This window comes from Amblyomma mixtum, chromosome 4, assembly GCF_055824585.1.
Source record: "Amblyomma mixtum isolate Tamu chromosome 4, ASM5582458v1, whole genome shotgun sequence".
NCBI classification, from domain to species: Eukaryota; Metazoa; Arthropoda; class Arachnida; order Ixodida; family Ixodidae; genus Amblyomma; species Amblyomma mixtum.
The window spans coordinates 91,292,791-91,306,516 of NC_143015.1; the positions used below are offsets into that span (position 1 = coordinate 91,292,791).

The 13,726-nt window shown below is 45.0% G+C and overlaps 1 protein-coding gene across 1 annotated transcript in view; it reads left to right on the top strand.

Annotated features, from left to right (window-relative positions):
- Nucleotides 1-257: 257 nt before the first annotated feature.
- LOC149347415 (guanylate cyclase 32E-like) overlaps nucleotides 258-13,726 on the top strand; it is a 267,784-nt gene continuing 254,315 nt past the window's right edge. Inside the window, exon 1 of the mRNA XM_089587089.1 lies at nucleotides 258-365. The gene's annotated coding sequence lies outside the window, so the exon portion shown is untranslated. The remainder of the gene's footprint in view (nucleotides 366-13,726) is intronic.

Genomic DNA, 13,726 nt, shown 5'->3' on the forward strand with positions numbered 1-13,726 from the left:
ATTCGCCGCAGCCTAATCAAATCGCCCGCATCGTTCCACTCAATTGCACAATAACGGATCGTTATACAAGCCGAAAGTTTCCGTTGAAAACAAACGCTTCCCACGTGAAATCGTCTTCCGCCGTTTTCAGGACCTTTGACCGATGCAACAAGTGCCTCGCGAGAGGCGCGCTGCCGTTTGCCGCGGCAGTGCACAGATGGCGCCTGCGTCGCTGACCCGGGTCTGGATCCCGTGCGGCCGCCCTACTCAATGCTGGGCCATCCGCCACCTGAAGCGGGCACGGTTGCTGCACGCGGCCTCGTGTACTTCCCTCGCCGGTGGACCCAAGGATCGCGGCTCTGACTGCAGTGACACGTTAATCTACGGTGAGTCCCGTGTTTTCTCACGCTTAGCCCGAGCCGCAGGCCGCGATTCCAAGGAGAGCACAAATATGCACAGGATTCGCACCAAAGTACAATTCCTGAGTATTCGTCTGGTAACGCGTGCCAACTGTTCACAGAGCGTCAAATGTTGCGACCGAGAACCGGATGTTGGAGTTTCGGACACTGGTAGAGCAACTTGTCAGTACATAATGGTAAAAGCAAGCTGAAAAACTTGATTTATACGCTGGGTCAGTTTAACAAAGCGAAGTTCTCCCAAGGTGAATGTCTTTAAATATTGGTTTCAGCGCTTTCGACTTCGACGAAACGCGTGAATACTTGAGGACTTCTTGAAGCGCAGTGCCAGTCACTATGAGCCGTGTTACCTCACTCGGCACAACGTTAAAAGTCGCTCTATTGTAAACGCTGGAACTCGTCTTAATTGACAAAAATAAGCAAAACTATGTATTTTTTGCCTTCGGTGCTGAAGAGATGTCGATGGTTTAGAGGGAAGTGTACATGCAACGTCAGTTTTCGGTGCCTAATTTGATGACAGGTGATGGAACTCCGAATGAAAGGGTTGTTGCGTTCAGTCGTCAAGCCGAAATACCGAGAATGGCTCTCAGAGTGAGCCAGTGCCACGTCCACTCAAACGGCCAGCTGCTGATAGGCACCCGTGATAAAAAAAAAAAAATCGGTCGACAGCCGCGGGTGTTGCGACAGAGTGATGTGACGCGTTCTGCGGACCGCTACCTGGCAAGCAGGCTTATTTCGAGAAAAACGGAAATTTGAAAACGTTTTCTGTTCAGTCCTAGTTTAACCTAGTTGTGAAGCTCTTGGATTTCAAGGTACAGATTTTGTGAAAAAAGAAAGGAAACTATTTGGCGTCTTTCAGCGTCGTGGTTGAACGGATGGCGGGAATCTCGGGCTGCTAACCAGGAACAAATAAACTTTTCCGCCTCGTTGAGTTCGCCTCTTCACAAAATTGGTTTCTGTTGGCATAACGCCACTGTTTTCTCTTCGCCCTTTGCCACAAGGAGCACGGAAATAAGAGGCTTCTTTTTCGTCTACAACATATTTCTGCTCATATCTGAACTTTCGTTTTAGTTGAACTATATGAGTCTCTTTTAATAACAGTTTCGTTGACAATGTCTTGTGGGTGTACGCCTCATAGTCCTTTGAGGCGGCACATTACTCTGAATCCTTCAGTAGTTGGTAGAAAAACAAATATCCGCACGATCTCAGGCATAGCGCATTATTGCTATGAACAGTGCTATGCGGTACCCATAGCACTGGTACGAGATGTTCATAAAACGCGCGCGATTTGCCTGCGTGACCATGACAGTAGTCTGTAAGTCTGCTGTGACTGTTATTCTTGCTTTGTAACTGGGAGTTCTTTCCGAATAAACAAATAAACAGACATTTGCTTACTGAATGAAATCATATGTCCCACAATATAAAAAATGCTGGCCAGGCAGCAAAACAGTTTCTGCACAGCAATCAATATTTGTATAAAATAAGATAACAAGTCAGTGAAAGTATGCTTAGTCAATGAAATCATATGTCCTACAATTTAAGAAACGCTGTCCAGGTGGCAAAACAGATTGTGTGCAGCAATCATGATTTGTATGAGATAAGATAACAAGTAAGCGAAAATATGCCTTTAGTGCGTTATTTGCAATTGATGATTAACCGATAATATTGACCAAACTTGTCTACTGTGCACCAGCAAGATGAAGGCAAGTGTAGTTCCGCACGAACCCAAAGTACGTAGCCCCAGCCGGTTTCCAATCGGTAGACTCTTAAATAAATATGTTTGGTGTTGCCTTACGCAAGAAGTCACAGAACAACAATAAAAATAAGGTGACAGCAGGCATTTAAAACAAGATTTCTGCTAAGAAAGGCAATAAATATAATAACTCGTTTCTCTTGAAGCGTGCCAGACATAGCATTTTTTTCTCGAGAAAATAAATGCCTCGAAAGTTATCGCAGTGCCATGGAAGGTAAGTTACAGCTGGCTCGGATGAGCGATTTGTCATGTTTACTCGACAATAGGTGGTTATAGAAGAATTGCTGCAATACAGCTTGCGACACTTTGCTCGAATACTGGTGAGCTTGGGACCTCACGTTGACGTATGAATACATTGTATCTCTACAAGGGGAACCTTTACGCATTCTTGAACGCTTGTTTTTCGGAAACTGGTCATAAAAAGAATGCCCCGGATACTCCGCCCTCTTTGTTTCTTTTTTTGCTGATGCGTCTGTGCTCGAACAGGCAATAGTTGGGTTTGAATTTCTCGTATTTACCAGATGGCGAACGGCAAACGATCGAATCCGTTCTGAATAAACCGGGACTTTATGGTTCTCGTCCATAATTCTCTGGTTAACAGGTGAGGTAAACGGGGCTGAAGGGGGAAAATTTCGAAAACACGCTTTATTGAAAAGCCATGTCCAGGGTTGGTATTTTTGAACAATATATGCACACATGCAAACGTGTGTAAGTCTCCCCCGTAATTTCCATGAAAGTTTTAAATGCACTAAAAAAAGTTAGAACGGGTGATTATCTTTTGGAAAACACTAGACATGCGTTTTTTTTAAATCTTTGAGTCTACAAATACCCCTTATATTCAGCTGTATAATTAATTTGCAATTTATCACAGTGAAGTAAAAACTGTCGTCTTGAAGGGCGTGCTTGGTTTTTGGGCTTACTTCAACTTGAAGACATAGCTGTTTAAAAAAAAAAGCACAGAAAATTACATCAAGCTAGCCCCCATTTCAGTTCCGCGAGCAGTGTTGTCCAGAAAATGGAATAAAGTAAAGTTTACAATTTTTTTTATACCGGATAATATAGTTCCTAAAACGCCCGCTTTAGGGATAAAAATAAGACATCTAAAACACTGAGTTCACGTTTCAGGAAGATGAAATTTCATTCTGAGTGCGCACACGACCAAAACACTACAGCTTCAGAAGTTGCTTCAAAACCCAGTTTTCAACCAAAATTTTCTTTGACGGAAGTCAAGACTCATTGTGCTCAAAATTTCCTTCCTGGCGCGCCTCATTTTATTCTACGCAGCAGCGCTCGCAAGCATTTAAAAGCGCGATAAAAGGAAATTCCAATCACGCTAATAACTCTTTGATCAGTTCCGCCTGAGCGCGGTAAATTCTGGTCCGCGACGTTCGAAAAATTTCATTCTCTAACATTCTGTAACGTTGCGCACACCGCCAAAGTTATGAGGAACTCGCATTTACCGTTTCCTACTATAAAAGGCCCTCAAAATATCCGATGAATACATGAATGACAACAACCTACTCATAGAAGCGGTGATAAGAGAAAACAAAATAATTTTCAGAGAGAATTCTTTTCGCACTACGACAACGGAAGGCGGATCGATACATTGAACCGGTTACCATCGTAGGATGGAAACTGCCCTGACTGGGAGAATGTATAAGTACAAATTACGCCCCAGAACTGCAAAAGAAATTGTTTTCACGTGACCACTAGTCTTTAACCACACGACTACCATTCCTTCCAAGTGCAGATTGTTGTCATTCACGTATACTTGGCAATTTTTTCTTGGCCTTTCATCCGCGTTGTCATCATCGCTTTGTGTTGGTTTTATGGCGCTCATACGACAGAGGTCGCTGTTTTCTTTCCATCACTGTTCAGTTGCTAGTACCGTCTTGCATTGGCTCTGTCTCTCTCCCGTGTCGTTTGCGGTTATTCTTCACCATTACTAGTGTCGCTGCTATTCCTTCTATAATCACTCACTGGACACGACACATTAGACACTGTGTGACACTGAATCATGTGGAACTGGCAGTAAGAAAATAGATTAAAGGCACTGGGCCCCGTATAGAGATTCTTTCTGCCCCTGAGGAGACCCCTAATGGAAAGCGTCCTACACAGCTTCGACACAAGCATTCATCATGAAAGTTCTTTTCTTGGGAAGCTCTTGCATCACAAAGTAATCGCATTACTTACTTAAGCGCTGTGTCCCCTCTGTGCCGTTTTTTGGTTAGCGCCTGGATTTTTCACAATGAACGTATACCAACTAAGCGCTGTGTCCCCTCTGTGTCTTTTTTTGGTTAGCGCCTGGATTTTTCACAATGAATCGCATTACTGCCATCAATTCCTCTGCAGTCACTATTAGTTTTAATCATAGCGTTATTACTAACAATAACACTATTATAAGCTATCCTTACGTGGTCAGTTAGCTCTGGAAAATGCGTTTCTCTTTCGCAAGCGGTAGAAAATAGTTCATATTACGGGTGGTAATGACAGCGCCCTTCCAGCATTTCCCCTGCATTCTCCGCTTAATCGGTAATATGAAGCGGGCAGCTAGGTCTTGAGAAATCTATTCCTCATCTAAATTCAGCTGGTTTCACTAATTATATCTTTATATGTACGCTCGTGTTCCGATGTGCGGCTAATTCACTTGAACAACCGGCGTCCACATGCCGCTCACAGATTGCGGAACGGTGCAATTTGATTTTTTAAGCACTTGAAGAGGGAAGATCTTTCGTCCGAGGTTGCAAACCGAAGGCGTTTTCCTTCGCCCGGTCGGCTGCAATTACTAGGCCGCAACAGGCAGCCTCTTCTAGCTTTTGATGATGATGACTTGAATTTAACATCACAAGACCAGCTTGCCCAAAAAGGTGCATGGATAACACAAGCTACCATGTATTTCATCAAAGTGTGACCGTTGCCTTAATCCCGCTGGGTTGTTCGGGTATCTGAATGACACTATTTGCTCGTAACAGCTTCTCACCCATTTACTCCCCCGAAAAGAAAAGAAACCATGTTTGACAGTTTGATGGTGGGGATCTAACTTTGCGGAAATTAACGTCGACGAAAGTGCGAACTCCGGAAGGAGTGGGAACATATGACGCCCTGGATGAGAGTTTCGTTGCCGAGAGTCAAATTAAAGAAAATAATGTTTCAGACTACTCACGAAACATCTGGGCGGATAGGTGAGAGTGATAGCAGCAGGTGTTCCGCAAACTGGAAGCTTGAGAATGCCTTCGCCTAGGTGCACAAGAATCAGGCTGGCTTGCATGAGATGAAAATACGGACCACTTTCGCTTAGGGACCACTGTCTGATGCACTTGCGATAAGGTTGTCATTTGCCGTCAAGTAAGTGCGGTAGTCTGCGGTTCGGATATGGAACACCAAGGCTATTTATTTTATAGAAAGTGTATGAAGCTGCCCTGTAAAAATATGTCAAGTCAAAAATAGCAAGGATTACACACGAAAAGGAAAGGGACTAAAGAAAAATCCCTCTTGTTACGACACATTCTGCTGCGCTTAGACAAACTGCAAGAAGCGTGGGAGGACATCTTTAAAGGTCAAACAACCTACTGAGGTTTCTTTGAAACAGAAAAAAAAAAGGATTTGCCTTCCATCGCCTAAACTAAATTATTTAGTGGTAGTGATACTCGTCCTAAACACCCTTGACTTACGCAGAGTGGGTAGGCTGAGTAACTGTTGTAACTTCGTCTTGGAGCATCTAGCAGATAAATGTGGAGTATTAGCTGGGGTTTGAAATTCTGGAGCTGCATCTAGGCTATGAGAAAAGCCATTGAGGAAGCCTCTGGATTAAGTTTAAACAGTTGTATTCTTTAACGTAAGCTGACGTCGTGCAGAATATGGTCTTTTTTGCACTTCACCTTCATAAACATGCGACCATCATGCCTACGATTTAATACCGCGTCTTCGTGCCCATTTATTAGGGGTCCTAACCTCTCAGTCAGGACGGGTGGCGTAGAATGTTTATTTATCTCACTTGCCCTCGAGCGCTGTAGTTTCACAGGGTGCAGTGGGTAAAATAAACGAAGCAACCAAAGAAACTAAAAAGTGCTACTGACAGTGCATAAGGGCAGGAACGCAGCAGAAAAAACTCTGCGCAGTATAGCGGTGAAATAAAATGCTCAGCAAGCTAAACACTACAAGAGAAAATAACAAGGACAGTGTTTTAAGTATATTCAGACCACTCAGGAAGAGAATTAATTGAACTAAAACTGTCCAAGAGTGCATAGCCAAACCCGCAAGCATTGTCCGTGGGGACACATTAGCCTGACGGACGCAAAGTGAAGCTGTACACGTCCCGTGGCGTTGATCCGTTGAGGCATAAGCTGAGGCTGGGCCAAAGCTTAGCTGATATGTGTCCTGTAATTGCGACTGTGTCCAAAGGTGCTGCGGTGCTGTTGCAAGGTCAATGGAGGCCAAGGTGCGGCCTAACAGCGGCAAAAATGAAGGTTGAACAGTGCGAGTCCCCGCCGTGAGCACGACTTTGCTGCTGAGAGTAAGCTGTGGGAACGGGAGAGGAAGAGCTTTAGATCAGCTTGCTTAAAGGTGCACTAAACAGGATTCTGAACTTGTCTTTTTGCTGCGGGAACTCGATGTACACGTTCCTAGCATTCTTAGAAACACTGACTTATTGCCCTGTGTGGCCGATTTCCCCAATTAAATCGAATTACCGTCCGGCTCCCGCTTTTTTTTTTTAATTCTCCCTCGTACGGTGGGCCGAGTCGACCAACGCATGGAGCGCCTTTCACCCAGTCCCGTGGAGGCTTTGCTTTCGCTTTATTTTGTTTTTTAGGTTTCCATGAATAAATGGTTTCATTCGCAGATAATATATTCGCAAAATAAGCCCGAAGAAATAAAAATACGCACGGACTATTTGCTTCTACGGAACTACGTATTACTCCGCCGATGGCAGAGCGGCAAGCCGCCACGGGACTGGGTGAAAGGCGCTCCACGCGTTGGTCGACTCCGCCCACCGTACGAGGGAGAATTCGAAAAAAAAAGGCGGGAGCCGGACGTTAATTCGATTTAATTATGGAAATCGGCCACACAGGGCAATAAATCGCAGCTTCTAAGAAAGCTCGAAACGTGTAGATCGAGTTCCCGCGGCAAAAAGACAAGTTCAGATTCCTCTTCAGTGCACCTTTAAGTCTACAGTAGTAAGGACGATCTCGGCTTTACTAGCGAAGCCTCACACTAGTGAAGTAGTGAATACTTGCGGGACACCTCCGGCAAGCTGTCTTACTGCGGAACACCCAATGAGATGAGCTGGCCAGCCAGCATGGGAAGATTCGTCTCTGTTGCGAGCTTATCTTGAGCAAAGGGTGAGGGTATATTGAGGCTCCGGTGCTGGCACTTGTGAAAGTTAGAGACAGGGAATCAGGGCTGGTACTGGAGAAGCTGAGAGCGTGGTCACAGTATCAGCCTCGCTGATGGCGAAAGGAACATAGCGGCCTCTGTAGTGTCTCAGTACAGGTGTGGTTAGGTCATTGTACTGATGGAATGTGGTGGCATGTCGAGTTCTTGTAGCAGTTCTGGCGGAAGTGCGCAAAGCAGGAAGTCGTGCTTAACGGTTTGGTTGATAATGCCGCCGCGCAACAAGCAAGCGACGAACTGCTGTAACCACGTGCCGACACCACTTGAACGGAAGGAGGGTTGCGGCGGGGTCATCTCAGGCTCGGGCCAGGTCGCCATCGCAGCGTGAAGGCGAGAAGGAAGTGTGGTCCGGACTTAACGGGTGCAGCATTGGCGCCAGCTTAGGAGTACCAGGTTGTGCTGCTTGTCCGTTGCGACATCAAGAAGGGCGAATGAGCCGGCGGCATCCGCGGTAGAGGTCGGACGGAGAAGCGGTTGGACAGGTCGAGTTCGGAGCGAGCATCAAATCCTGCGGGACCTGAAGCAAAGGAAAAAACCAACCCCGACGGTGTTGGGCTTCGAATATGTTTATTAAGGCGAAAGCCTTTAATGGCTCATACTGTCGTCCGTTAACAAAGCGTGTCACACGCGTTCAACTCGGGAACTAAAAAAAATACAGAAGAAAACCAATGGTTGCTTCCGATAGAGGAGGAACAAATAAACCGAGAAGCCAAGTTTGATGACTGTAGATTAAATAGTTAATTATGAAAGGCAAAAATGGGGAAATCGCATCGAAATAGCGCTGACGTCGATATAGCCACGGGAACGGTGTGACGTCACATCCACCGGAAGTCGTCACGGCGTAGTGAAAGTTGTCACAGAATGGTCGGAAAAACGTTGGATTTGTGTCAAATTAGGTGGAGAAATGTGTAATTAAGCGTAATTAACACTTAAGATCCCCGAAAGATGTATAATTTGGATATCGATATAGTTACGGGAACGGTGTGACGTCACACCCACCGAAAGTCGTCACGGCATAGTGTCCTCGGCTTTCGCCTCTCAACACTTTAGTTGCCAAAGTGTCCTCGCTATCTTTTTAGCGTAGCTCGCGCTGCCAGCAGTTTCGCCGACTTCTTGGTCATCATTAGGTGCCGGCCCAAGCACTGCGCGAGGAGCCCTAAAGCCCCAATTAGCAGATTTTGAAGGAATAAAAATTTAAAACAACTTTCTTGCAGCAATCAATTCATGCAACCTTTTCGAAACTTTGGGTCTTCGGTGCTGAACTATTATTCGAAGTGCCCTGCTGTCACCTAGCTTTCAGGAATAAAATAAGTGTATCCCAGGTATTCAGGCCACGTCAGGGACGCCATTTTATGGTGCAGCGCGTAGCTTTCGCAGTGCAAGCCTGAGCAGGTGGCGATAAGCCGGTTAGATATGCCTATAGTCTTTCGCTACATGCGCCACAAGATGTCGGTCATTGTGATGTCGGTGCATAGTCCCTTCTTTACGTGCTGGTGACAACCTCGTAAAGAGTGGACGAGTAGACTGAAGTGGCGCGGAAGGCAGTTCTTGATCGAACTGATTTGCGCCCGCAAAGAAATTAAGATCTCAACGGTGACGATAGCGACAAACCTGCTCGGCGGTCGTCGAAGATCATAAAAACCGCTGTTCTCGGCAGCACCTGACCTAAATCCGAAGAAAAAAAGTTTTGATATTAGGCTTGGAGAGCGTCTGCTATAATCTGGGACAACACAGAACCAGTTGCGCAAAGCTACAAGTATTCAGGAGAGATATAATTGCATCCCTCGTCGCAAATAAAACCGGCTTCTAGGGATTTTCAGCACGAACGAACGAAGTTTTCTGCGCTGTTGCGGCATTACACGAAAAATGTTCGTACGAATACTCAAACAGCGTGTGGTTTAGTCAGGTTCGGCACCGAAAGAATTAGTTACTTGGAAGGGCAGGACGGAACTGTGCAAGCTCTAAAAAAGATCTATGAGCAAAATAAGCCCCGCGCGCACTTCAGTGAACAAAGAGTAGTGTGGCCCCAAGTGATGCCGACGCCGCTCGCGCGTTGTGCTTACTCACAGAAATTTAAAGCACCCTAGGGGCTCGTAATTTGCAATGCAAAATGCGTTTTTTTGACGCTCTTAAACGCGGAAATGCTCTGGCCATCTTTCCCAGCAGTGCGCGGGTGACTGGTTGGGTTGGCAAGAAACAGGGGTTGCAGTTGCAGCAGTGTGAGCGAGGAATTGCATTTTTATGACTAATTCCGCAACGGACGCAGCTGTAGATACGTAGATTCAAAAACATCGCTCACTTCGTTTTTTACTTGATGCGATAGGAGTAACGGGACGCTGCGTTGCTTTCGCATGTGGGGAACGTTATTAAATATGCGGCCGCAGGAGAACGAATGACCCTCGAGGGGTTGTTACCACGGTCCCGGGATTTCACGCTTCCCGGAGCTCTGAAATTGAACGAGGGATATGGTTTTCGAAGCCCGTAGCGCCATCAGCGATGTTGCGGAACAACGAACAGAAATAATAGCGAATTAATTATGTATACATTTTACAACAAAATTCCTATGCAGTAAATGTACCGTAAACCCTAATATTTATTGAATCGACACCAACAGATTACATCTCGACGGCGTCAAATATGCTCATTTCACCAAAAAAACCTGTCGTCTTAAAAGTGCAAGTAGGGTGATCATCAATCGCCTCTGGCCACTCACAATACAGATTTCTTCACTGCGTATGTGTTATGCAATTTTGCATCGAAAAGCTTTATTGGCTACGCCTAGCGAAATCATTCAGAGAAAATGCATTTGTGGCAAAAAAGGGCTCTAGCGTGAATTGTGCAAATGGTTGCGGGACTAAAACAGCCCATAAATATCCAAGTAGGGAATCATGTGTATTGTAAATAGTTTGTTCTGATGCCTGCACTTAGTTTCACGTGATATGTTTTGCTTGAATCCCAACTAGCTTTTAGCTACGGATCCAGATGTTATTTCAAACATACTTTGTATAAATGTTCAGAAATAAACTTCAATTCAGTTCAATAATGTCTTCCCGATGTCATCATATTCGGCCTGTCCAATGCCTGGCGAGTAAGTTTAAAGACGTCTGGCCCGACGTAAGCAGCTCGCTGTTGCCGTTTCAAACAGGGATTATTGCTTCCACCGTTACTTTTTTTTGCTACAAAGCCCAACCACCTTTACGGTGTATGTCATTTATAAATGGGGTTATAACTGAAAGAGGTTTGATTGCTTTAAAGCACTAAACAAACTAAATGAAGAAAATGTCAGTTCTTGAACCTTTTAACATGGAGAGATATACACATTTAAACAAAAGAATGGAGAATTAAGTTGCTTGAGTTGATTGTTAACCGATGTTATCTTGACCACTTTACAGTAAAAGTACTTTTTACGCAAATGGGAAAATTCGTAGCATTCGCAGTTTCCGCGCATTCGTGTTTGCGCATGTTTGATGCAAATGATAGTGCATTTCTCAGTAATTAAGTGGCTACCCAAATTTTCTGAGAACAATGCCTTACTTAGACGACGCTGCATTTAACACGCACTATACTGGGTGTTTAGAAGAACACTTCAAAATTTTTGAAAAATAGGATTTTTGGGGTAAAAACGAGGCTTTTTTCGGCAAAGTATTACCAGTGTTGGCGTACGGCAGAAAACCGGTGAATCGTCTTTAGTAGTAAGCTGGCGAACTAATACCTAACAACTAACGGTTTAACTACTGGAGTTAGGCGCTCCGTTGCAATCAGAGATTTGTAGCCGGTTGTTAGTAATAGAAATATCAGCTTTTAGAATTCCGAAAACACGATTACTCTCGCCGCTGTAGCTCGACAAAATTTGTCTGCATCGTGCGAAAATACAGGCGCTTTCAAAAGCATGCAGGCAAAGCAGCCCCTCCGGTGCACTTAACTAGTCGGAAAAGCTAAATTTTGTCTAGCCACAGCGTCAAGGGTAATCGCGTTTTTGAATTTTCCAAAAACTTCTATGCTATTACTAACGACCTGCGCCTAACTCTGCTAGTTAGAAAGACAATTACTAAAATTACCTAAGAAGCTTACTACTAAGAAGATTCACCGGTTTTCTGGTGTCTGCCAACACTGGTGCTACTCTTGCACAAAAGCCATATTTTTATCCCAAAAGGCCAGATTTGAAAATTTTTGAAAGTGCAACACCCGGTACTACTAAGGGGACCGGCATTGGTGTCCGCGTGACCACGCATAAAACTTTCCAGAAGAACTGTAGAAACACTGCCCATATAAAAGAAAAGCCTAGGACTAACAATGAGACTGCACAAAAACTGTGCAACAGAACGGACGCACTGCGTCCTAGTGTCTCGCTACGCTATGACGCCTCACGTTGGTCAAGGCCTAAGCTCCTTATTCGCGCCAGCTGCATAACTTCCCACGAGGATGACGAACTCAGCAACTGCGCACGAATCCCATCCCTGAAACTTCAGCTGCAAAACTAGAGAATCCAGAGAATTCCAACTGTAGTAAAACTCCACACGAAACGGAGGGAACATGTATTATGCATCGCACGAACTTCGCAGCTCGAAACACGGTAGGCTACTGGATTAAAACTGTTTAGGCTAATAAACAGTAACAAAATGAAAATAAAAAATGGAGCAAAAACAGAACAGAAGCCAGACAGACAAATTCAGAGCGTGGATAGCGTGTCTGCGTCCATTTATCTTCTTTCTATTCTTTGTCAAACAACTACAACAGCAGCAAGAACCACTACTGCTATTGGTACTAGCACTGCTACATCTAAAACCACTGCTACTATAGTACCATTCTTACTAATACTCCCGCCGCGGTGGTTCAGTGGATATTGCACTAGGTTGCTGCCCCGAAAGACGCGGGTTCGATCCCGGCCGCGGCGGAAGAATTTCTGTGGAGGCGAAATTCTACAGGCCCGCGTACTGTGCGATGTCAGTGCACGTTAAAGAACCCCAGGTCGTCGAAATTTCCGGAGCCCTTCACTACGGTGTCTCTCATAGCCTGGGCCGCTTTGGGACGTTAAACCCCTTAAACCAAACCAAACTTACTAATACTACTATTATTAATATTACTACTATTACAGTTACTACTACTAATTAACAATAAGTACTACTATTAGTACCACTGCTGCTGCTGCAGCTGTTATGAATATTATGCACTTTTTCACCACGCGGAAGAGTCATTAGCCTGATAAGATTTTATATTTCGCTTAAATCGAGATGCCACCACTATGGCCGGAATTGATCCGGCGACTTGGTGAACAACAGTTGAACTCCAAAGCCGCTGAAGGATCATGGAATAATCGCTGTGAAATTAACTGGTGGAATTTGTTGAAGCATGCATTACGAAGATTTGGAAGGCAGCATGGACAGCTGACGCCAAAGTTCATTGGCAACGGCGGCTCGTCCAAAGTCTTGCGAACTGATACACTCGGATACTAAGAGAAAATATTGCAATACATATATGCATATGGTGCGGGTACAGTTCCCAGTTATTAAAACGCACTCAGCAGGGGTAGTGCGTGTCATTCTTCTGCGGAAAGCTTTACGTCTAGCTTTGTCCGCAGTTATACGCAGATCCAGAGTTAGGCATGCACATAAAAACAACTCCCTGCGAATTCCTTTCAGCGGAATAATGTTTTAGCATGATAGTATTAAGTTTCCCGTTCAGCGCAGAACCCAGCGCCGTAGTTGGCGTTGGCGTGTTGAGAAACACCGGGTTGGTCGAGAGGGTGGTGACGTCACAAGTACATGACCTCGCGCGGGTAATTCAAACACGCCACGACGATCACGGGGTAAAACATTCATGTCGTACAACAGTGATGACGTAGGTATACCATTCCTCATTGGACTGCAAGGTCGTGATGTCATTCCACCATTATTACAGGGAGCCTCTGAAGAAAGAGAAGCAGTAGCCCTGAAAAGAGAAACTGTCGAACCCAGACTCGAACCGCTGCCGCTCAAAGCCTTCAGCCGGGTGGTCTACCACCTCATGGCCCCTCAGTAACGCTCGGTCAAGACGATAGTTGAAGGACTTTGATCGACTGCCGTATACCGCATAGTTATCAACGCTATCGTATTGCACTACCTACCTAGGCTATTGCGACCGAGGCGTCCCCACAATTTTTAAAGAAATAAATTTTGGCACATTTTAAACCGATGAATAGAAAACCTGA